Below are 25,833 nucleotides of genomic sequence, written 5' to 3'. Positions count from 1 at the left end.
CCCAAGTGAGTGAGTAGGCAGCGCAGAGGGCATGGATGATTAGAGAAATCAGAATAGGGCTGGAGGGGATGTGAGAGTGAGCAAGGAAGATGTTGCTGGAAAAGCAAGAGTGGTAGAGCATGAGCCTTGGTGGGAGGTGGATATATCGGAGAGATAGTTTGAGGTATTAGAGAGGAGATGATGCCACTTACCTGGCCGAGTGGAGAAGGACATTAACCTTATTCCTATAGTGTTGGATATTTATCCAGATGGCTGAGACTGCTCAGGATGGCAATCTTGGACAGTGCTTATCTGGGTGCACACGCAGATTTAAAGATGGCACATTTGCAAAATATGCCAATAAATTCAATGGTATGGCTGAATGTCAAGTTGTTCTGGCTATGCCATGTATTAAGTTGCAATGAATCTCAGACATGAGAGCTGGCATAGGAGTATACTAGGTTATTAATGAGGTAAGTTTAGTAAGAAAGGACAAGAAAACTTCCTAGATCTCAGAGCAAGAAAAAGAACCTGATGCAACTCATATTTAGGCAAAGTATGTAAGATTCAGCCATTTATTTTTTTCCACCATTCTCTGTCTCTATCCCTGTTTTGTCAATTCATTGCAGAAACCTTCATCAATGTTTTTGTCACCTTCAGACTCAATTCTTCCAATGGTCTCCTGATCAAGCATCAAGCCGTAACTTATAGTTTCTGTTCACCCAAAACACCATGACCCTACACCAAATTCTGCTCACCCATCAAGGTCTCCTTACTAGCTTATATTTGCACCAAGTCCCCAGAAACCCGAATTTAAAATTAAGATCTTCATGTTAAATCCTTTCAGAACTTTTCCCTTTCTATTTCTGTGACGTTCTCCAAGCCTTCAACCCAGCGAACCTTTCTGATTAACTCTAATCTGTTGTGCACTGTTAATTCCCTTCATTTAGTCCTTGGTGCCAAAGCATTCAACTACTGTGCCATTCTCTTCTGGAAATCCATCTCTAAATCCTTTCCGCCTTCGTGTCCTCCTCCAAGACACACCTTAAAACAATTTTCTTCGACCAGATTTCGGGTCGCTCTGCTTAACATCTTTTTTGGTGCACTGTCTATTTCTGTCCAATTACTCTGATGTGTCTCGAACATTTTCTATATTAAAGGCACATTAAAACAGCATATTTTCAGTGCAGAACCTCGCCCCAGTGGGAACATATATCAAGAATTCCATCTGTATATAGACCTTGAGCTTTACCCACTTCCAATGATTAAGGCTCTGCACAAAATGGAAAATGTGCCAACTAGTCAGTATCTGCCTTTTTTTTGTCACTTATCCACTCTGCCTTTTAAAAATTTAGAATGCCAGATATATCTCCCCTCCCCTCTCCACCCTATTCAATAAATAATTTTTAAATTCATTGGTTTCTTTAAGGTCATTACCTGCTGCAGTTAGACTGTTAGAAGTTAAAACATCGAGAAGTCAAAATCTTGTAATACAAAATAAAAGGCCTCAACGTGTGACAGAAATGCATACATTAAAATACAAATAATTTTCATTAACAATCAACACTGAAAATCGCCCATTTTGCCTCCACAGCTACAGCTAAAGGCTCATAGTATATCTGTTCTGTTCTGCCTTTTAGTGGAGCTGCATAGCCAGCCATTCTATCGTGGTTGTGAGCAGTGTTCAGTAAGGGGGAATAGGAATTTTGCTGTATGTAAAATTTGCTTATGAAGCAAGTGCACTGTCTCAACCAAAAAGCTATGTCTCAAGTTCTAAGGGGAGCAGTCTGCAATCAGGCCAAGGAAGATAGCATTTAGTTAGGGGGTCCCGAGCACAGGAAGTCAAATGCAACACCTTCTATCAGTGCAAAGCTTTGAACATGGTCAGTCATCTACATAGGTGGCCATGTTCAGGAGATCCATATCACTACAGTTTAATCCTGCAAGTCCAATGAAACCAGTCTGGAATTCATGACAAATCAGATGGAGAGATGCAGAGAGGTTGGTAACCCATCAGTTCAAGCTGTCCATTCAGGTTGGTCAGGGCTCTGAGCCATGGTCACTCCGAGGGCTGGCTCAGTGAAAATCAAGGGATGTGGTAGGGAAGTTGGGGAAGTCGATTGTGGGGATTAGAGCAGCGTGCTGGGATGCAGAGGGGAGAATATTTGTGAAGTGGGGAAAGCTTGACGCATAATGGGAATGTGAGATTGGGGTTGGTAATGCATGGGTTACTGTGGGAAGGATGCAGCTATCAACAGTCACAACTACCCCAGCTGCAATGGGATGATATTGCAGAATAATGGTTGGCATGATGAACTCTCAGGCTGGGGCTCAGGGATAATGTTGACAGATGAAGTTATCATTCAAAGAGGCCTGTGGGAATATGAGGAAGCTCAGTATTGATAGATTCAACAGGAATGCCAGGAAGAAAGGAACATGGAGGTTCAACAGAGTCCTTGTTTACCAGGCTGAGCCTCAGACTCACTGTGACAAGCATGACCTGTATTGCTCTGTCAAGCCCCTTAAGAATCTTTTCTGCTTCAATGAGATCACCTCTCATTCCTCTAAACTCCAGTGAATAGAGTCCCAATCTGTTTAGTCTTTGTATAACTAACAATTCATCCATACCAGAGATCATCCTAGTGAACCTTCTTTGAACTGCCTCCAATAAAATTATATCTTTCCTTAAATAAGGGAACCAAAACTGCTCACAGTACTCTAGGTATGGTTTCTCCAGCACCTTGTACAGTTGCATAAGACTTCCCTCTTCTTATACTCCTAATCTCTTTATTTAAGAGCCAATGTCCTTTAGCGTTCCTGATTATCTGTTCTAGCTTTTTGTGTTTCATGCACAAGTACCCCAGGGTCGTTTATGTTGCAACTTTCTGCAGTATTCACCCATTTAAATAATATTTTGTTCATTTCTTCTGCCTTCCAAAATGAACAACTTCACATTTTCTCACATTATATTCCATTTACCAACTAATTAACCTATCAATATCTCTGTAATATTCACACATGTTCATTGGAACAATGACCAATAAATCCAACCAAAGCAGAAAGCTCTCTAGCTGCAGTGTAACAAAGGCACAGACTCCTGAGGTGCATCAGCAATCTGAGGACCAGCAGTAAGCTCCAGCAGCTGCGGAATATCATCCTAATGAAGTGGTTGCAGTTGAAGATCTCCTCAGGAAGTACAGGAGGCCCAGAGCATTTCACCTTTGATGCCATTTCTTGCAGATTAGCAAAATGCAGTATAGTCACAGACTATGATGTCCTGAGACACCATCACAGAATGATGCCAGCTGCTAGAGAAGGACCTGTGACCTGAAGAAGTTGGTGGCCATCTTATCCCACTGGCTGTCAAACTGACAGCTGCATCAAAGTTTTATACAGCTGGTTGTTTCCAATGAGCCACTGGGTACCTGTGTGGGATCTCTCAATCCTCAAACCATACTGGATCCAGTCTGTCACTGATGCAATTTGTACCAGATTACTTTAGCTTATTTCCTGTGACATATTCAGTGCTGTGCCTGGGCAGTAGGCTTTGCCAAAGTTGCTGATTTTTTCCAGATACTGTGGGTGATAGAATATATACATGTTGCACTGAGAGCACAATATCATAATGGTAATTTCATCAATAGAAAATAATTCTGTTCCATCAATATGCAAGTCATCTGTGACCATTGGTACCACCTCTTAGAAGATTAAGTAAGGTACCCTGGAAACTGCCATGATGTCTACATTTTTAACCTCCTGTCCCTGCTTCATTTCAAGGGCAACATACTTTACAGGGATGTTTACTGGGAGACAAGCCCTAATCTAAAAAACTATATCTGATGACTCCATTCCACAACCTCCTGACTAAGGCGGAGCTTGGAGACATCGCAGCTCACTCTTCGACCTGGGTCATGGTGACATGTCTCCTGAAGATGCAGTTCCCATTCTTCGATTGGTCCAAAACAGTCTGGATTTACATTCCCAACAAAGTGAGCCACATAATCTGAGCATGCTCTTATCTGCACATTCGTAGCAGGTAAAGAGGAGACATGATGGTGGCTGAAGAATGAGGAGAGCAGCGCCAATCTTCTGAGGCAGAAGATGAGGACATTGAGCAAGAAGAACATCATGCTCTGCTTGATGGAGTATTGTAGTGTCAGTCATAATAAGTCAGATAGGACTTAACTTTGTGTTCCAATTGATGTGAGCAGGGTGCAGTGATCACTCAGTGAATGTAAATGTTTTGTTGGCTGTAAGGCCTGTAATCCCTGACTGTCCCAGAATCCCACTGGAGGCAGTTCAGAGAAAATTTACCAGATTAATATCTGGAAAGCTCTCAGAAAGAAATCCTCCATGAAACTTTGCAGATTTCTGGTAGTAATCAATTCACAATGTAAATTGAAGACACCACCAAGTCTGTAACTATGTAACATTGAGAATGAAGTACAGTGGAAAGAAATCCTATGAGTTAGTCAATTCTGAGTATTTTTGTGAAACAAAAGAAACTAAATTAGTAATCCCTAAAAAATGAATGTGGGCATAGTGATGCCTCGTTACCCCAGCCCGATGAAGTTAACCTCATGCTGCCTTCTAATTCACATAATATTTCCTTGTAGCCATGATTAATTGTATTATTGAGTGACAGTATGCATCAGCGTGGGACCCAAATTCAGTATTGCACAAAGTATTTAAAGTTGACCTCTCAAAAGAAAGTCATTTTGTGTTTGCTGGAAGTGCTGACATTATTAGGAATCAAACTGTTCCGTAAAGAACAAGTGCTCACCATGGGCATAACAGTTTGCAAAGCTTTTTAACACTGCACTAGATGGTTTGGTGGTGGAATTGATGTTCAAAGTTGATGAATATATCTTCAAATAACTTGACATCTTTCCCAACCTTCACCATTTGGTTCTGTACATCAATCAGCCTTCTTCTGTAAGCTGCTCCATTAAACTCATCATCTACGACCATCCAATTATATAAATGAGGAGCAGGGGTAGGATACTGAGTACATCTAGTCTACTGCATCATTCAATAAGGTCATGGCTGATTAAATTAACCTCAAATCCACATTCTTGCCTATTCCTGATAACCTTTCACCGTTCCTTAATAAGAATCTATCTACTTTTGTTAAGTAACAGACCCTGCTTCCATCACTTGTCAGGGAGAAAGATCCAATAATTCTCAACCCTGTGAAGAAATTTATTTTATCTAATCTCTGTTTTAAATGGGGTGACTATGACTTTTAAACAGTGACTCTTATTCTAAATGCTCCAATAAGAAGAAACATCGTCTCCATATCTCCACTGGATCTTGTATGTGTGAATCAAATCACCTCTTACTCTTCCCAGTTCCAGCAGATAGTTTAGTGATTGTAATGGGGTCGGCCAGGAGTACCTCAGGATATCTGGTCGACATGGACAAGTTGGACCGAAGGGTCTGTTTCCATGCTGTATACCTCTATGACTCTGAGTTCCTGGCGTCTGTGGAGTTATTTCAGATACAATTCTAGCCTGTTTAAACTTTCCTCACAAGACAACCAGCTCATTCAGATATTAGTCTGCTAACTTTCTCTGAACTGCCTCTACTACATTTACGTCATTCTTGAAATAACATGACCAGTAATGTTTGTAGTATTCCAGATGAAGTCTTACCAGCACCCCATATAACTCAAGTATAACCTGATTACATTTGCATTCAATTCCCCTTATGATATATGATAACATTCTATTAGCTTTCATCATTTTTTGCTTTATCTGCATTGTAACATTTTGCAATTCATGTGCAAGGACACACAGATCCCTCTGCATCTCAGAACTCTGCAATCTCCTACCATTTAGTTGGAGGCACGATGGTTCAGTGGTTAGCACTGCTGCCTCACAGTGCCAGAGACCCAGGTTCAATTCCCACCTCAGGCAACTGTCTGTGTGGAATTTGCACATTCTCCCCATGTCTGCGTGGGTTTGCTCCGGTTTCCTTCCACAGTCCAAAAATATGCAGGTTAAGTGAATTGGCCATGCTAAATTGCCTGTAGTGTTAGGTGCATTAGTCAGAGGGAAATGGCTCTGAGTGGGTTTCTCTTCAGAGGGTCGGTGTGGGTTGTTGGGCTGAAGGGCCTGTTTCCACATTGTAAGTAAGTAATCTAATTTTGTTTTAGAATTTTTTTTTACCCTCTGTGTACCAAGACAGACAATTTCACATTTTTGTACAATGTTTTCCATTTGTTGCATCTTTGCCCACACACTTAACTTATGTATGTCACTGCAACATCCTTCTGGTCTCTTCACAGCTTACATTCCTACCTATCATTGTGTCAAGAGCAATTTTGACCTTCCTTCCTTTAATCTAAGGAGCTTATATAAATTGCAAACAGTTGAGTTTCCAGCACCGATCCTGTGGCATACCACTTGTTATATGTCACCAAACTGAAAAAGACCCTTTATACCTATTTATACCTACTGCTTGCTTTCGATGGCCGGCCAATCTTTTATCCATGGGAATATGCTAACCCTTACACCATCAGTTTTTGTGTTCAGTAATAACCATTATGTTGCCTTTTCAAATGCCTTCTGGATCCTCTACAGCAGAATGTGTGTGTAACCTCATCCACTGGCAGAAGAAGAGCTGTTGGCTGGATCACAGAGCTGCAAAATGGCAGCACACATTTATCAAATCAGCATTAATACCAAGGGATGCTATGACGCGCCTGTTTTGCGTTCTTCCATTTGATGTTTACTGCACATGCCAAGATAGTGGCTAGGCTCTTTATGATGTAAAAAAAGGAGGCTGCTGCATTTAATTTTTTGGTCTTTCCTAGCTCGAATCTACTTTCTGTGTTTCTTTTCCTGCCTTCCTTCTCGAATCATTACCATACAGACATTCGGCTGAATAATTGCTGAGAAGGCACAGCAAAAATCAGTTGTGTGGGCCTGAGAAGAGCAGGAATGCTGCTCCATGCTCCACAAATGAAAACAACTTGTATCCTGGCTCTCCTGGTCCCAGCTTTCACTCTATGATAATCCCAGCAGATCGAAGGGGATAGATTCTTTTTTGGCAAAGAGCCAGAGTTCATCAGTGGCAATAGAAATGTGGAATTTGAAGCACAAACATATCAGCCATGATATTATTTAATTGTGAAGCAGGTTTGGCCTACTTCTGTTTCTAACTCAGATGTTTTGTATTTTCACCCTCCAATTCAAAGCCCTCCTCTTAAGAATGGATTGTACCTTACTTTATTTCAGATTAGATGTTAGCTAATAGGCTGACCTGTCTGATATTAAACCAGCAGTTTGTAGGTTGCCCCAGGACAGTTTATTTTTAATTGCTGTCTGCTATATTTATATTAATGAAACTCTGGCCTCAAAATGTGGACCCTGTGGAGATCGGAGAGGTGCTAAATAAACATTTCTCATCAGTTTTCACTCAGGAAAAGGAGAATATTATAGAGGAGAAGAAAGAGGTATGAGATATTAGACTAGAAAGGATTGAGGTCAGTTACAAACAGGTGTTAACAATTCTAGAAGGAGTGAAAGTAGACAAGTCCCCTGGGCTGGATGGTGTTTATCCAAGGATTCTCTGGTAAGTTAGGGAGGAGATAGCAGAGCCTTTGGCTTTGATATTTGAGTCATCATTGTCTGCAGATTTAGTCCAAGAGCACTGGAGGATTGCAAATGTTGTGCCCTTGTTCAAGAAGGGCAGTAGAGATGACTCAGGTAATTATAGAACAGTGAGCATTACTTCTGTTGTAGGAAAGTGTTTGGAAAGGATTATAAGAGATAAGATTTATAATCATCTATCAAGCAACAATTTGATTTCAGATAGTCAACCTGGTTTCGTCAAGGGTAGGTCGTGTCTCCCAAACCTCATTGAGTTTTTTGAGAAGGTGACCAAGCATGTAGATGAGGGTAGGGCAGTTGACGTAGTATACATGGACTTCAGTAAAGCCTTGGATAAGATTCCACATGGTAGGCTGTTGGAGAAAATGCAGAGGCATGAAATTGAGGGTGATTTAGCAATTTGGATTAGAAACTAGCTTTCTGAAAGAAGGCAGCGAGTGGTGGTTGATGGAAAATATTCAGCCTGGATCCTGGTTACTAGTGGTGTGCCACAAGGATCTGTTTTGGGACCACTGCTGTTTGTTAGTTTTATAAATGACGTAGACCTAGGCATAGGTGGATGGATTCGTAAATTTGCAGGTGACACTAAAGTTGGTGGAGTAGTGGACAGCTTGGGAAAATGTTACAGGTTGCAGGGGGACTTGGATAAACTGCAGAATTGGGCTGAGAGGTGGCAAAAGGAGTTCAATGCAGCTAAATGTGAGGGGATGCACTTTTTGGGAAGAATAACAGGAAGGCAGAGTAATTGTTCAATAGAACGATTCTTGATGGTGTGGATGTGCAGAGGGATCTTGGAGTCCATGTACATAGATCCCTGAAAGTTGCAATCCAGGTGGATAGTGCTGTTAAGAAGGCATACGGTGTGTTAGGTTTCATTCGTTGAGGGATTGAGTTCTGGAGCCGTAATATCATGCTGCAACTATACAAAACGCTGGTGCGGCCACACTTGGAATATTGTGTACAATTCTGGTTGCCCCATTACAGGAAGGATGTGGAAGCATTGGAAAAGGTGCAGAGGAGATTTACCAGTATGTTGCCGGGTTTGGAGGGAAGATCTTATGAGGAAAGGTTGAGAGACTTGAGTCTGTTCTCATTGGAAAGAAGTAGGCTAAGAGGGGATTTGATAGAGACATACAAGATAATCAGAGGGTTAGATAGGGTAGACAGTGCAAGTCTTTTTCCTAGGATGATGACATTACCTTGTACGAGAGGGCATAACTACAAATTGAGAGGTGATGGATCTAAGATAGATATCAGAGGCAGGTTCTTTACGCAGAGAGTGGTAAGGGCGTGGAATGCACTACCTGCGAATGTAGTCAACTCAGCGACCTTAGGGAGATTTAAACAGTCCTTAGACAGGCACATGAATGATGATGGGATAGTGTAGGGGGACGAGCTGAGAATAGTTCACAGGTTGGTGCAACATCGAGGGCCGAAAGGCCTGTTCTGCGCTGTATTGTTCCATGTTCTAAAATGAACCAGGCCTCTCTTTGGGTCTGTCCATTGACCGGTTGGTCTGCTCCACCCTCTGCACTTGACTTTTTATCTGGAGAGCAAGAGAAAAGGAGGAATTGCACTGGTCCGAGATCAGTGAATATGCCAAATGCAGGGAAAGCTGCGATTGAAAGTACAAAGCTATAACTGGGTGATATGGAGGTAACTTGCAATTGAATCTTACTCACAGACTGAGAACTATTGATACAAATTTGGTTAACAAGATAAATTAAAGGTAGCATTAGATTGTGGGAAGAAGTTATAATGTGGACAAAACGGTAGTGAGCTTGAAGATTTTAAAATTCAGCATAAGATGATAGATTAAAAGGACAGAAAATATAGAAATGAAAGTAAAGATGACAGCATAACAGGGACTATAAAAATGTTCAAGTATGTAAACAAGATGAGATTAGCAAGAATAAACATGCGTCCCTTAGACATAGAAATATGTGAAATTATGACTGGGAACTGAGAGAATGGGCAGTGACATTAAAGAGATACCATCCATGATGGTGGCTGGTTGGGTTACCAATGAGCATTTGAAAGCAAAGCGTGGGTGAGGGATTTGGGGAAGTGAGCTTGAGGCCATTGGTTGGTGTGAGTTGGAATTAACTTAAAATGGGAGCTATAAAGGGTCATGGATTGGCATAAAGAATGGATGTGGCATGAGGAGAAAATGTGTGCTGTTGGTCTATGAGAAGTTAAGAACCTAAAATTTAAGGAACTAATTGGGGCAAAGTCTGAAGAACTGAGGAAGACTGCTTAAAAGTTACCTGGTAGCCCTTGTGGCAGCTTCAAATCTGAAAGAGTTGGGCCTGATTCCATTCCACACCCATCCTCTCCACAGTGAAAATTGGATTTAACAAGTCACTTTCTCCTGTGACAGGTGTGGTGTGCTGGGAAGTTTTCCAATTCTCACAAGAGCTAAAACATGGCCCACTTTATTTGTATTAAGATTGGATGGCACAAATAAAAATCCAGAAATGTGGAGAACCAATGAGAATGTGCAACTTGAAAGATTAGTTAGTATTAATAAAGATTGATACTGTAGAAATTAGTGGGTGCTGATGGCTTAGGAACATACAAGCATACTAATTTGGAATAAAGCTTGCTCCATCATTCAACAGGATCATAGCTGATCTGTTTGTGTTTTGAATCCTATGTTCCCAACTATCCTAAATAAACTTTGATTCCCACTTAGTAAGAATTAATTTACCTTTGCATGAAAAATATTCAATTACCCCAGCTCCACTCACTTTGGAACACATAAAGTTCTGACACAGAAGATGTAGAAAGGATGTTTCCTGTCATGGGAGAATCTAGAACTAGGGGTCACTGTTGAAAAATCAGGGACCACTCATTTAAAATGGAAATTAGGCAAAATATTTTTCTCTCCAAGAGTGAGAGTCTTTGGAACCATCTCCCTGACAAGGTATTGGAAGAGAGCTCTTAAATATTTGGAAGGCAGAGATGAATCCTTGCTAACTAAGAGATTGAAAGTTTATCGGGGTAGGTGGGAATATGTATTTGAGATTACAGGTAGTTCTTCTATAATGCAATGATTGCATTCTTGCGGAACCTCACATTATAGAAGAATCGTGCTTCAGAAATAGTGCTTAAAGTGTTGGCGATGTAATTGCATTCCAGCCAACACACTTTTTAAAAGTTTGTGCTTTCAAAATAATGTCCCTAATTCATCAATCGTGTTACAGTGAAATTGCACTAACGAAATGCCCATTATAGCAGAACGACCTGTACCATGACCTTTTTGAATAACAGAACAGGCTCAAAGGGCTGAATGGCCTACTTTCATTCCTGATTCATTTCTTCATACATGTGCTTGTATACCTTCTGAGGCAGAGTTCCAAATTTGAAAAACCTCTGACTGAAACTATTTCGCCTCAACTCTGTCCTAAAAAAGCTATACCTAATATTTAAACAGTATTGCCTAGTACAGGACTCATGGAAAATGGAAGCATACTTTCCATGTCCACCTTATCAGGGCCAGTCAGAATCTTATATACTTCAATCAAGTAATTCCTTATCCTTCCAGTTGAATCATTCTAGACTGTTCTACTTATTCTCAAAAGACAAGTCACTCATTCCAAGTATCAATCTAGTAAACCTTCTCTGAACCACTTCCACTGCATTTATATCCTTCCTTAAATAAGGAGACCAAACTGCATCGTACGGATTTAGATTTTAGAGGAGGCAGCTGCAGCGATGGTAGTTATGTTGACTTTGATTTTATAGAATTCATTACATTCTGGAACACTCTTCATAGATTAAAAGGCAGCTGATGTAAATCCATTGTTTAAGTAAGGAGAAAGGCAGAAAACTGAACTACAGGACATTTAGCTTGACATCAATAATCGGCTCAATGCTAAGATCTATTAATTAGAGATTTAGTAGGGCACTTAGAAATTCATAGTATGATTGCACAGAGTCAACATAGATTTGTGAAAGAAAAATCATGTTTGAATGAAAAATGAAAAATCATCTAGAAGAGATTTTTTGCTGTGTAAGTCATGCAATAGGTATGTGGAAACCAATGGTATAATATATTTCATTTCTCAAAATGAATTCAATAAGTTGCCACACAAGAAGTTATTACACACATTTGGGGCTTATGGGATTGAGAAGTGATCCAGGATTGAGGATTGATTAACATCCAGAAAATAGAGGAACAAATGAGTGATTTTCAGGCTGGCAAAGTGTAACTGGAATCAGCAAATAGCAGCTATTTATAACTTATACCAATGAATTAGATAAGGGGACTAAGTTTGTTGATGGAACAGAATTAGATGGGAAAATAAGCTGTGAGGAGAATGGAAAAGATTTGTATGGGATAATCTAATGAACAGAAATGTGACAGACAGAATATAATGTTTAGAAATATGAAGATCTCTACATTGCTTGTCAAAATAGAAAACCAGACTATTTTTTAATATTGAGAGTTAGGGAAATATTGGTATTCAGGGGGATCTGAGTGTCCTTATACAGGAACCACTAAACGTTATCACGGTGGTGCTGCACGTAATTAGTAATGCAAACGTATGTTTTGTTATATATGCCTTTATTACAAAGTGATTAGTGTAGAATAACAAAGAAATCTTATTACAGTTGTATAGGGCCTTAGTGAGACAAGACAAGACAGTGTATTGTTTTGGTATCTTAATGTAACGATGGACACACATTTCTTAGATCTCCATGTTATGATTTCCATAGAGATACATAACTTTTAAAAAGAAGGTTCGACTTCTGGTTAATAACTGAAAGGATGATAGAAACAAACCATTTTAAGACATTAACTATAACACAAGAGCATAAACGCTGTTGAATTAAACACTATCTTTGTAAGACAACTTTTGCTTTAAACAACAAAATAGAACAATCCCTTTTTAAAATATTGTTGCATTGTTTCAGGGGGTTTATTTCTGTTCTTTTCCTTTATTTTATTTCTGAACTTTGATCTCAGAACTCTCTTGTAGAGTGAAGATTTTTCTTTAAATATTCCTCTGCTGTCATAAGCTAGAAAATTCTTTTAGTCTTATTTCAACCCTTCATTAATTCAATTCTTTCTATTTGAGCATAAGCTCTCACTCACATTCCTACGTGGTGGCCCACAACAGCTTGCTGACTATAGCTCTCTCTTGCCTAGATCCTGACAGATGAACATTCTGAATTTTCAGGGATATTAGAAATGGAATTAGAAGTAGAAATTACATTTATTGTCACATGTACTCACAGGAGTGTAGTGAAAAGTTTACAAAGGTACCTAGGTACAGGATCTTAGAAATAAATTAGAAAAATAAAGAAGTCAAATGTCCAGCATTACAGTCTTTCAAGCAGACTGCAGTGGCCTCACCACAAGTCCATACTGGGCCTAGCCTCCAGACCAAATCGGGGCCTAGCCTCCAGACCATACTGGAGCCTTGCCTCCAGACCACACTGGGGCCTTGCCTCCAGACCATGTCCGGCCTTACCTCCGGACCACGCCCAGCCTTGCCTCCAGATCACGCTAGGCCTAGCCTCCAGACTACACCGGTGCCTTGCCTCTAGACCATGACCAGGCCTTGCCTCCAGACTACACCAGGCCTTGCCTCTAGACCACAACATGCCTTGTCACTAGACCACACTGGGGCCTTGCCTCCAGGCCACACGAGGCCTTGCCTCCAGACCACATGAGGCCTTGCTTCCAAACCACATCAGGCCTTGCCTCCAGACCATGCTTGGGCCTTGACTCCAGACCATGCTTGGGCCTTGCCTCCAGACTGTACCCAGGCCTTATCTCCAGACCTTACTGGGATCTTGTCTCCAGTCCATGCCATGATCTCACCTCTAGACCATGTAGAGCCTTTCCTCCAGACTGTGTCCAGGCCTTGCTCCAGACCACACCAGGCCTTGCCTCCAGACCCCACTGGGCTTTTCATCCAGACCACAATGGGCCTTGCCTCTTAACCATGCCTGTCTTTGCCTCCAGACTGTGTCAATCCTTGCATCCAGCTCACACTTGGCCTTGCCTCTTGACCCCACCAGGCCTTGCCTCCAGACCACACTGGGCCTTGCCTCTTGAGTACATTGGGATCTCACCTCCAGTCCATGCTGGGACTTCACCTTCAGTCCGGAAATTTGACTTTCACCTGACGATTCTTATATCAGAAATGATAGGGGGTGGCATGGTGGCTCAGTGCTTAACATTGCTGCCTCACAGCGCCAGGGACCTGGGTTCAATTCCAGGATAGGTGAGTTGGCCGTGCTAAATTGCCCATAGTATTAGGTGCATTTGTCTGGGGTAAATATAGGATAGCGGAATGGGTCTGAGTGGGTTACTCTTCAGAGGGTTGGTGGGGACCTGTTGGGCCGAATGGCTGGTTTTCCCACTGTAGGGAATCTAATCTAATCAATGAGCTTGAGCAGAAGGTGGAGACAAGCAGAGCATGTTTGAGGCTGCAGGATGCTCCAAGCTCTGTTCAGTTGAATTTAAATGCAGTAACTTGAGGGCCATTAACAGATGGGATGCTACTGGAATGGGAACAGAGAATGTACATTGTACCAGTAGGAATTCCAGCCACACCATGCACATTTCCAAAGAAATAGAGGAATCTATCTCACCCATGAAGGCAGAAGGGCATAGGTCATTGTGATGATATCTTTGTCCATGGAAAGAGTGCATTTAGCAACAAACATGACACAATTACACGTAGGCCTTCAACATAGGTTGCACATTATGAATGCCACTTTAATTAGTTTAGATTCACTACAGTGTGGAAACAGGCCCTTCAGCCCAACAAGTCCACACCGCCCCTCCGAAGAGTAACCCATCCAAACTCAATTCCCTATAACTAATGCACCTAACGCTATTGGCAATTTATATGGCCAAGTCACTTGACCTGTACATCTTTGGATTGTGGGAGGAACCAGAGCATCAGAGGAAACCCACACAGACAGTCACCCAAGACTGGAATTGAACCTGGGTCCCTGGTGTTGTGAGGCAGCAGTGCTAACCACTGAGCCACAGTGCCACCTTAGGTGGAAAAGGGAAAGAAGTTAACCTAACATATGTCATGAGAAAGGTATTAGTCTCCATTTGGAAGGAGGTTATAACAGGATTCTGAGAAAATCACAATAGGGTCAGGCAGAGCCAACATGACTTGTGAAAGGCAAATTAGATTTAACCAACCTAACAAAGAAATATTCAGAGTGGATAGAGGGGAACCAGTACATGTACTTGGATTTTCAATATGCATTTGATGAGGTACCATAGCAAAAGCTGCTAGACAGTTTCGATGTTTCGATCAGAGTGGTGCTGGAAAAGCACAGCAGGTCAGGTAGCATCCGAGGAGCAGGAAAATCGACGTTTCGGGCAAAAACCCTTCATCAGGAATAGGGCTTTTGTCCGAAACATTGATTTTCCTGCTCCTCGGGTGCTGCCTGACCTGCTGTGCTTTTCCAGCACCACTCTAATCTAAACTCTGGTTTCCAGTATCTGCAGTCCTCACTTTTGCCTAGTTTAGATGTTTCCTCTTGTGGGCAAAAGTAAAACCAGGGATGTAGTTTAATTGTAAGTGCATAGTATGTAGACTTTAATATATTAGTATGGATAAAGGTTTGGTTAACTGAGGAAAACCAGAAAGTAAAGATAAATGGGCCATTATTGGGTTGACAAGCTGTAACTAGTTGAATGCCACAAGGATCAGGCTGGGTCCTCAACTATTTACAATGTATATCAATGATTTGGAGGAGGGGACCAAACATATGGTAGCTAAATATATTGATATTACTAAGATAGGTAGAGAAATATTGTCAAGCAAAGATTGAGAGCTAGCAAAGGGATATAATGTAGAGTTTTGATTTCCATTTTTGTGAAAAAGGATATAATAACAACAGAAGCAATTCAGAGAAGGTTCCTGCTACTCATTCCTGGGATCTTGGAGTTATTTTAAGAAGAAATATTGAACAGATTAGGCCACTATCTATTGGAGTTTAGAAGAATGAGAGGTGACCTTATTGATGATTCTGAGGAGACTGATTAGGTGGATAGCAGGAGGAAATTTACTCCTATGGGAGAGACTAAAATTCAAGAATACAATTTGAGAACAGCAAGCCTTCCCTTAAGTCTGAGGTTAGGAGAATTTGTTTCTCTCAAAAGGTTAATGGTTAGTGTTTAAAATTCACTTCCCCAGAAGATAACAGAGGCTGGGCCTTTAAATTTACTCTCAAGGGTGATCAAATAGAATTTTGATAGGCAAGACAGGCCAGAGGTATGGGGTGCAAACAGGCAAATAAAACTGAGACCACAATCAATCAGACATGACCTTATTGAATGCTGGACCAGGTTCAGAGAGTCAAATTCTATTCCTGAATAAATATTTTTCATTTTGAGATTTCAGCATCCTACTGATTTGCATAAACTTGACTTCCAGATCCCTGCTTTGAAGGATGTGTAACTGATCGATTCGTAGAATTATTATGAAAGAAGTCATTGAAACAGGTACTTGCATTAGAGTCTTCCATTTCTCATCCTTTGTATCTGATGACCTTGGTGCTTCTGTGCTCTTACTGTTCTGAATGTTCCAGTGGCTGTTGGCACAGTTCTTACTATTTCTGATGCTTGGATCCTCATCTGATTGCAAAGTAACGCAGTATAAGCAACACCCAAGCTGCTCTGATGGTGTATCAAAGTGCAGACCAGGCCTCTGAGTGTTGATGGCATCTCTGAAGTGTTTAAAATAATTGCAGAACACATGCACTGTGAACAAATCCGTTCACACAACCAGGTAATAAGAGGCAGCTGTGAGTATTCACTAATTAGTAACATTGTGTCCTGTCATGGCTTTAGCAATCACTGTTTTCTTCTCATTTCTTTTAAGAAGTTAGGAAAACAATGAAGTCAAACCCCAATGCTCACATTAATATTGATGCAATTGATCGAGTCACATCTTGAAACTTAATCCAACACATATTGGTTAAGTTTGTCGCATCTTATTTGCTGCAGTTCCACATGGACATTGGCAGGTTGGTGCCAGCTTCCCAAGACACTTATGACGTCTTACATCTCAAGCCATACCCAAAGCCACATGCTCACTGTATTAAAATTGCCACTATTGTACAAAGTTTGTTAGAAGATTTGTAGCTCGGGTGCTCGTTGTTGTGGTTCTGTTCGCCGAGCTGGGAATTTGTGTTGCAGACATTTCGTCCCCTGTCTAGGTGACATCCTCAGTGCTTGGGAGCCTCCTGTGAAGCGCTTCTGTGATCTTTCCTCTGGCATTTGTAATGGTTTGAATCTGCTGCTTCCGGTTGTCAGTTCCAGCTGTCCGTTGCAGTGGTTGGTATATTGGGTCCAGGTCGATGTGCTTATTGATTGAATCTGTGGATAAGTGCCATGCCTCTAGGAATTCCCTGGCTGTTCTCTGTTTGGCTTGTCCTATAATAGTAGTGCTGTCCCAGTCGAATTCGATGTTGTTTGTCATCTGCGTGTGTGGCTACTAAGGATAGCTGGTCATATCATTTCGTGGCTAGTTGGTGTTCATGGATGCGGATCGTTAGCTGTCTTTCTGTTTGTCCTATGTAGTGGTTTGTGCAGTCCTTGCATGGGATTTTGTACACTACATTGGCTTTGCTCATGCTGGGTATTGGGTCCTTCGTTCTGGTGAGTTGTTGTCTGAGAGCGGCTGTTGGTTTGTGTGCTGTTATGAGTCCTCGTGGTCGCAGTAGTCTGACTGTCAGTTCAGAAATGCTCTTGATGTATGGTAGTGTGGCTAGTCCTTTGGGTTGTGGCATGTCCTCATTCCGTTGTCTTTCCCTTAGGCATCTGTTGATGAAATTGTGCAGGTATCTGTTTTTGGCGAATGCATTGTATAGGTGTTCTTGTAATTATTGCCACTATTGTAATTTCACATTGTTCATTCAAACAACTGATTTCTAGATCACAAGGGATCACGCAAGAAATTAATTTAGATGTGTGATTAGTCTTAATTGAGTGCCTTATAAATTCAGAATCAATCTTTTGGAGTCAGAATTAACTGACACAATAAGCTTTTGTTCTGTTTTATCTGTGACTTTTCCTCCTTGAAATGATGTGCAAAAACAAGAAGTCTCAAGGATTGATCTTATTGAAGTTTGAATGAGTAAAAGCTCTTTTATGAGTTCATGCACAGTTAAGTCAACATATGCAATGTGTTTTAGAACATAGAACATAGAACATAGAACAGTACAGCACAGAACAGGTCCTTCAGCCCACGATGTTGTGCTGACCACTGATCCTCATGTATGCACCCTCAAATTTCTATGACCATATGCACATCCAGGAGTCTCTTAAATGTCCCCAATGACCCTGCCTTCACAACTGCTGCTGGCAACGCATTCTAGGCTCTCACAACTCTCTGTGTAAAGTACCCACCTCTGACATCCCCTCTATACTTTCCTCCAACCAGCTTAAAACTATGACCTCTCGTGTTAGTCATTTCTGCCCTGGGAAATAGTCTCTGGCTATCGATTCTATCTATGTCTCTCATTATCTTGTATACCTCAATTAGGTCCCCTCTTCTCCTCCTTTTCTCCAATGAAAAAAGTCTGAGCTCAGTCAACCTCTCCTGATATTATCAAGCAAAGGCTGGTTTGTTTGTCTGTAGGTCTGAACAATCTCCAAGTACCAGAGCGGGAGGTTTGAAACTGCGCCCGGAGAGAAAAAAAAATTGCGGGTAGTATACTTTCGAGAAATTAGGTTTTCAATGGTTCACACTTTCTACCTGAAAACATGTGGAGATGGGGGGAAGTTGAAAGACTTCGTAATTTGCCTTCTATTGAAGGAAACCCACGCAGACACGGGGAGAATGTGTAAACTCCACACAAACAGGCGAGAATTGAACCCAAGTCTCTGGCGCTGTGAGGCAGCAGTGCTAACCACTGTGCCACCCAATCTAAGCACTTGTAAATGAACACTTGTAGGAGTTTAGAGGCTGTCAGTTTTGAAGTGTTTCACTCAGAGCTGCCTCCGAATAAATGACTCATTCGGAGGGTGACTGTGTTTTACATCAGATGGGAGTGAGAGTGGAGGCAAAGTCACCGGGGAGAGACACCAAAGCCGACGTTAATATTGAGAGATTCCCAGAAAAAAAATGGCGGTTTTATCCGGACTCATTCCTGGAATGGAATTGTCTCTGGTATATTCTGCCTCCCTCCCCGAGCAGGAACTCTGATGGAGTTATACACAACCAGCAGAAAATCCATCCCATAAAAATACAGAACAGGAATGAGCTTCGTGCAACTGCAGTTTCTATCACGTCTTTCTCAGAGTTTCCCCCTTGCTGGAGGAAGCAATGGCCGGGGGTTATAGATTTCAGAATTGGAACTTTATAAGGATAGGAGGCATAATGTTTTCACCCAGAGGGTGGTGGCAATCTGGAAGTGAGCGTCTGTGAGGGCGGTAGACGCAGAAAGATCGGCACCCTGATAAGCCCTCCAGTCCAGGCAGCATCCTGATAAACCTCCTCTGAACCCGCTCCACATCTTTCTTATAATAGGGCGACCAGAACTGGATGCAGTATTCCAAGTGCGGTCTAACCAAAGTTTTATAGAGCTGCAACAAGATCTCACAACTCTTAAACTCAATACCCCTGTTAATGAAAGCCAAAGCACCATATACTTTAACAACCCTGTCCACTTGGGTGGCCATTTTAAGGGATCAATGTACCTGCACCCCAAGATCCATCTGTTCCTCCACACTGCCAAGAATCCTATCCTTAATCCTGTACTCAGCTTTCAAATTCGACCTTCCAAAATGCATCACCTCGCACTCATCCAGGTTGAACTCCATCTGCCATCTCTCAGCCCATCTCTGCATCCTGTCAATGTCCTGCTGCAGCCTACCACAGCCCTCTATACTGTCAACGACACCTCCAACCTTTGTGTCATCTGCAAACTTGCTGACCCATCTTTCAATCCCCTCATCCAAGTCATTAATAAAAATTACAAACAATAGAGGCCCAAGGACAGAGCCCTGTGGAACACCACTCACCAGACCTTCTATTGCCACTCGCTGTCTTCTGTTGGCCAGCCAATTCTGTATCCAGTTCCCCTGGAATATAACAATATAAGTTCCCCTGAATCCCATTCCTCCTGACCTTCTGAATGAGCCTACCATGGGGAACCTTATTAAATGCCTTGCTGAAGTCCATATAGACCACATCCACAGCTCGACCCTCATCAACTTTTCTAGTCACATCCTCAAAGAACTCGATAAAGTTTGTGAGGCATGACCTGCCCCTCACAAAGCTGTGCTGACTGCATTTAATCAAGCCATGCTCTTCCAGATGGTCATAAATCCTATCCCTCAGAATCCTTTCTAACACCTTGCAGACAGACGTGAGACTTACTGGTCTGTTTTCACTGGATATTCTATTTTGCCTTGAGGAAGACTTGGGCCTAGATTATCCAGCAGTCTCCCTCCTTAAAATGGATAAAGGTAAGTAAAGTTGCCATGGTCTGGCTGGACCATGGGGCTGCTCTGAGATAGAGATGACTGGAGGCAGTTTTACATGATGATCACCATGTATTAGGAAAGGTGAGGGATTGAGAAGGATGGACCTTAGGGAGTCAATTAGCTCAGTTGGCTAGATGACTTATTGCAAAGTAGAATAATGCCAATAGCATGAGCTTAAAATGGATATGGTAGTGGTAGAAGATGCGAACATTGAAAAATGCAGTCTTTTACTACATTCCTGCTCAGATTATTATTTTCTTTGTCCTCCCCCTTCCAGTAGAAGACCACATGCTGCCTCTTTTCTACCTCCTGTTTATAAATAATAACAATAAAGCGAGATTTAACAAACACCCTATTTCCCTGACTTCCATTACTGATCCCATCAGCTCCAGCAATTTCAAGACAGTGGTGATAGTATCTCTGAGGAAGTGGTGTATAGTCTTCCCATGCTCCTTTCCTAGGAAAATTGCACCTTTCCCTTCACACAGATCTAATGCTGATCAGTGACAACAAAAGTAACTTATATTTACATAGCACTTATAGAGTCATTGAGATATACAGCACAGAAACAGACCCTTCGCTCCAACTTGTCCATGTCAACCAGATTTCCCAACCCAATCTAGTCCCACCTGCCAGCACCTGACCCATATCCCTCCAAACCATTCCTATTCATATACCCATCCAGATGCTATATATAATTTAATAAAATAGTCCAATGCACATCACTGGAGCATTCTAAAGATGACACCGCACCAAGTAAAGGAATATCCACTTTTAAGCATTGGCTCCAGTTCTTTTAAAATAACTCTCTCTGTTTCAGGTTGTAGCATAATTTCTGCTGTAGCATTGCCTACATTTTCCACTTAACTCTTTACTTGGAATGATTCCATTGGATGCTCTTTCACATACCTGAAGACCGTGACTCTGAAACTGCACCAGTCACAGCCAGATTGTGGAGGTAGAAATTCCTCCTGATCCTCCAGCCATGGTTTCGGGAAAATCCTGTCACAGTTCTTTTTTCAAGATAGTTTTAATGCAAAGACTTTCCACTTAAAGGCCTGGCTCTATGATTTTCACCTTAGAAGGAGTTCTGACTGTGAATGTGCTTGTCCCTAGAACTATGATTAATTATTGAATTGAATGTTGTCAATAGTGTTTTCTTATGTACGAACATATGAATTAAGAGCAGCAGGAGAATCGTTTGACCTCAAGCCTTCTCTGCCATTCACTAACATCAGAGCTTTTTCTTCTGTGTAAGTGGCACATCCAGGCTCAGCAAAACATGCTGTTTAATGCTAACATGTTCATCACATGTTAGATGTTTGGTAAGTAAAGATGTAGTCCCGACTAACTTGTGTTATATGTATTAATATATCTTTATCGTTACTCCAAATCATGCACAGTTATAATAATCCGCTCAAAAAGAGCTGGGTGTATGCATGAATTATATAGGGAGCATCAATATACAATCTTCCCTCAAGCCTCTAGCAGGAGGGAAGGAAGGACAGAGGGAGAGAAGGAATTTGAGTTCCAAGAATAAGCAGGTACAGAAAGAGACAGTAAAATTAGTTTTCTTTTCAAAACAATAAACACACAAGACATATGTGTGTAGAATTCTACATCTTGAATTTTGGTGAAAATTGAAAGGAAATTGAGAAGAATTCCAAAAATAATGTCTGTAAAATGGAGAAAACAAGAAGGTGATGGAAAGGAAAAGAGTAGGAACTGGAAATAGGAAGAAATGATATTTTTTCTTGCTATCTGTAGAGGAGAGCCAGTAAGGTGTTAATATTTCCTTCCAATATCTGGGAATAACTTGCAAGTCTTGAACAGATGGGTTTTTTGGAGAGTTAACAGTTTTCAAGAAGAAGTGTTTGCCGCAATGAAGAAATGAAATCTTTTAGAAGTGGCTTTAAGAATTGAGTAGATTTGGAGTTATAACAGTCTATCTTTATGCACAACAGCTCTTTTTGTGATGGGCCAGGTTTTTGCATTTATAGGACTAAGGAATGGACAGATAAATAATCAGGTTCACATTTAGACCTATGTCATTATCATTAAAATTGATCATTGGGCAAAGTGATCATTAGGCAGTTCAGGCTTGTATTTTTACCAATCTTTCCTCTGACAGAATGCTTGGCTGAGCTTGCAATTTCACTCATGCTGGTTTGGCTTCAAGTAATCAGTGTTGTAGAGAAAGAGAAATCTCTTAATTATTGCTGTATCCACATCAAAGACAAGTCCGATTTGAATCCTTCCCAATTAGTAAAATAAATTCACTTCCTCTTATTAGCTATTAGTTATTCTATATGTAACAATACAATATGAATTAATTGTCTAAGGAGTTGCAATCGAGTTTCAATATGGCAAAGGATGCATGTTGTGGGTAATGAAAATCACAGAGATTATAGTGAAAGGTACTTGCCTGAGGTTTTGGTTGGCAATTTACTCAATTGCTGACATATTATAGCTGATCTGGAAATGCTTGATGATACATGGTAAAGAAACTTTTATTCTACAACAAACTTGGTCATTTGCTGTAAAATTCTTTATGTAGTTTGTCTGATAATATTTTTTGTGAGGAGCCTTGGGATGTTTTTATTACTGTAAAGGAAAGTTGGCCTGCTGTGCTTGATATATGTATGGTTGATGAGATAGTGTAGAGAGATCTTTACTCTGAATCTTGTAAGGTTACCTGACTTGACAGTGGCTGATTCTGTCACACAAGTTGAAAATGTGGAAATACCTTCCATACTACTACCCATCACCTTAACAAGCACAAATTTCACTGTTTCCAAAACATAAAGACTAATTTTACTGAGTCCTAGCTGCTTTTGTTGTGAAGAGAGTATGCCATGGCTCCAGCTGCAGTCTTACCAAGTTGCAGTCCCTCCAGAGGAAAACCATTTAGCATTTGAGGAAATAGGGGCAGACTAACCTCTAATTGGGTTCCACTAAGAGCTTCCTCTGCACTCAACTCACAAGCTATTGTTCAGGACGGTGCAATGTAATTATTGTTGCTCTGCAAAGGAGTGAGTAGAACAGAGCTTGGCCAGTTTTTAAAGCATTGTCCTGAGATGTCAAAGTTATCTACCTGACATTTGGATCCTAATCATATTGATTCATATTTTTTAATCATTGCAAACAAGGATTACATGACAGGATTCATAATTCTGTACTCATGCAATGCTGATAATAACAAAACAAATTCCAATACACTTTCCAGAGGGAAAAAATAAAGTTTGCATTGTCTTTGTGATTATTGATTCATAAATCTTATTTTTGTTAATTTGGCTGGTCTTTTAACTTCTTGTCTTCATTTATTTTGGATTTTCTTCCTTTGTATGTAAGCAATAGGTCTTGATGGGAAATGGCACTTTGGTTGTCAATTATGGTATCAAATGTTCACTTTTCATGTATGAGCATAGATGATGCGATGCTATCACTTTATTTCATTAGATGAGACACCACACCTGTGGCATGTTTGGGTAAACGAATGCTGCCACCATCCTCTTTTTTTTGATGAAGAGTCATTGGACTTGAAATACTGACTTGGCTTTCTTCCCATAGGTGCTGCCAGATCTGTTGAGTTTCACCAGCAAATTCTGTTATTGTTACTAAGAATTTGTTGTGTGCTGGTTAGGTGAATTGGCCATGTTAAGTTGCCCGTAGTGTTCAGGGATGCCTAGCTTAGGCGCATCATTAGGGACAAATTAGAGTAATAGGATAAGGGGAATGGGCTGTGTTACACTTCAGAGGGTCGATGTGGACTTGTTGGGTTAATGGCTTGTTTCCACACCGTAGGGATTTTATGATTCTATGAAGTTAATGAAACCTGTGGATATTATTATAATATGATGTAGTGTCTAGGTACCAGCCACTAGTGGTTTGTGTTTGGGCTAGAATTCTACCACCAGTGTTCCTATATTAGTCTGAGGAGCTGTTAGTAATCTGTGATGGACACTGGACTACACATAACTCTCAACAGAAGAAGCTTCTTGTCTTGGGTAACAAGAATGTGACATCTTCCTAACTATATACAGGTAGCATTCACTCCTAAAATTGACAATTACCAACAAAGGTAGAGAAGTCTCAGGTGCTTCCACCAAGGGATTGGAACAGATTCCAACTGATTCCCTACCCAGTTGTGTGACATCACCGAACTGTTTGGAACTCAGCATTGCTCAAACATTAACTGTTTTAGAAGCATTATGTTATTTAACAGATATAAGCCTGCACTTCCTGAGTTTATAAGAATTCTGACTGACCCTTACCCAAGCCTGTATAACATCATCAAGTTGTGTACAGCTTAATGCAGTTTTCAATATTAATCTTTTCCATACCATTACCATAGACAATAGTAACCAAGCCTGACGCTTTTCTCACCTAAATATTTCTTCTCTGACATGGGTGACTGGTTAATGATCAGCAGAGAAAGTGTGAACAGAACAAATTCTTTCTAAATGGAACTAGGTCTTCTTCAGACCAATAAACATTAGTGGAACTTCATTGTGTCAAAACAAAAAGGAAAGGAAATTAAAATAAGGCACAAGCTGACTAATTTTCTTTTTGTCATGTTGGAAAATTATATTGCATAATTATATTGCATAATTGAGAGGGGCCTGTCAGCCCCTCTCAATTCTGAAAGAATAATATTCTGAAAAAATATGTGTATCTTTTTATAGCTCAAAATGTGGTTTCTATCTGTTAAAGGTTTTTATCTCTTTCTAGCTCAATAGCTTTTAAGCCTATCATTTAACATCTCAACCGATAGGACCAATTTATTCTTATTGTGTGGCATTCCAATGAACCAAAAATCTTCCCATTACATGGCATTCCAGTGCATTCTTTTCCATCCTGTTCACTGTCAGTGTATTGAATCTCAAGGCATAACTTTACTATTAACTCAAGTATAGGTACAGTTTTCAAAGTGCCTTCGCACTAGTGTGAGCAGGTATGGAGTAACTTTCTGAGATGAACCTTTCACTGATTTTTACTTCCATATTGCATAGACAATATTGCAATGCTTCAAGAAGACCACCATCACCCCAGTACCAAAGAACACATGCAATGTGCCTCAATGACTACCACCCTGTGGCTCTGATTTCTATAATTACGAAATGCTTTGAGAGATTAGTCATGGCTCACATCAACTATAGCCTCCCAGCCTGCCTCAATCCTTTGCAACTTACCTACCAGCCCAACAGGTCCATACCAAACTCCATTTCCCTAGCCCAACACTCATCTTTGGCACATCTAGATAATAAAGGTACCTAAGCCAGGCTTTTACTTATCAATTACAGATTATCAACACTCTAATCCCAACCAAATGAACCTCCAAACTCCGAGACCTTGGTCTTCACTCCACCCTCTGCAACTGGATCATCAGCTTTTTACTCACAGACCGCAATCAGTGAAGATAGACAACAGCACCTCCTCCAACACTAACACCACACAACCTCCCCCCCCCCCCCCCGCCCATACTCCCTGTATACTCATGACTGCATGGCCAAATTTCGTCTATACTCCATCTGCAAGTTCACTGATGACACCGTTCTTGTAGGCCGGATGTCAAACAATAATGAGTCAGAATACAGGAAAGAGATAGAACGCTTGTTGTCATGGTGCAAAGATAACAATCACTCCCTCAATGCCAGCAAAAGTAAAGAACTGATCATTGACTTCAGGAAGAAAGGAGGAGGCACGGCACTATCTATATCAAGAGTGTCAAGTTCCTAAGAGTGACGATAATCAACAATC

General features: G+C 41.0%; 1 long non-coding RNA gene across 1 annotated transcript in view; it reads left to right on the top strand.

Annotated features, from left to right (window-relative positions):
- The window catches only part of LOC140495664 (uncharacterized), a 99,909-nt gene that overhangs the window by 20,445 nt on the left and 53,631 nt on the right, over positions 1 to 25,833 (top strand). Inside the window, exon 2 of the long non-coding RNA XR_011964067.1 lies at positions 16,016 to 16,083. This is a non-coding gene — a long non-coding RNA (uncharacterized lncRNA). The remainder of the gene's footprint in view (positions 1 to 16,015; positions 16,084 to 25,833) is intronic.

This window comes from Chiloscyllium punctatum, chromosome 25 (genome assembly GCF_047496795.1).
Source record: "Chiloscyllium punctatum isolate Juve2018m chromosome 25, sChiPun1.3, whole genome shotgun sequence".
Taxonomy (NCBI): Eukaryota; Metazoa; Chordata; class Chondrichthyes; order Orectolobiformes; family Hemiscylliidae; genus Chiloscyllium; species Chiloscyllium punctatum.
This window is presented reverse-complemented; position numbering and strand designations above follow the sequence as displayed.